Raw genomic sequence first — 735 nt, 5'->3', positions numbered from 1 at the left:
TATATATATACGAATATTCCTCATAAGCATATATGCAAAATTTCCCAACAAAATTCTAGCTAATAGAATTCTACAACATATCAAAAAAATAAAAATAAAAATACATCATGACCAACTGAGATTCATACCAAAAATGCAAAGATGGTCCAATATTAGAAAACCAATCAACATATTTCACCATATAAGTAAAACAAAGGAAAAGAACTACATGATCATATCAATTAATGCAGAAAAGACATTTGACAAATTCCAACATCCATTCTTGATTCAAAATAGGGATTCAAGGGAAATTCCTCAACATAACTTAGAGACTATATACAAATTCAACAGTCAAAATTACTCAATGGAGAGTAACTGAAAACATTTCCTTGGCAAATGGGAACCAGACAAAGAAGCCCTTCATCACCATTCTTATTCAATATTGTGCTGGAAGTCTTATCCAGAGCCACATTTCAAAAAAAGAGAGATTAAAGACATCCAAATTTTCAAAGAAGAAGCAAAACTCTCTCTCTCTATTTTCAGGTAAAATGATCCTATACATAGAAAATCCCAAAGACTCAGCAAAAAAGATGATTGGAGGGAACAAACAAGATGGTGGATCGGGTGGATGTATAGGAGAGAGCTCTGCCAACAACAACAAAGAATACCAGACCAAGCAGGTTCAGGGGATGGTCCCAGAACTCTGAACCACATATAAAGGAATACTTAGAAGGTTGGAAGGCTCACAGCTGGGGG

Source organism: Chrysochloris asiatica, unplaced genomic scaffold (genome assembly GCF_000296735.1).
Source record: "Chrysochloris asiatica unplaced genomic scaffold, ChrAsi1.0 scaffold00381, whole genome shotgun sequence".
NCBI classification, from domain to species: Eukaryota; Metazoa; Chordata; class Mammalia; order Afrosoricida; family Chrysochloridae; genus Chrysochloris; species Chrysochloris asiatica.
The sequence above is the reverse complement of the archived record's forward strand: the minus strand, read 5'-3'. Positions refer to the sequence as shown.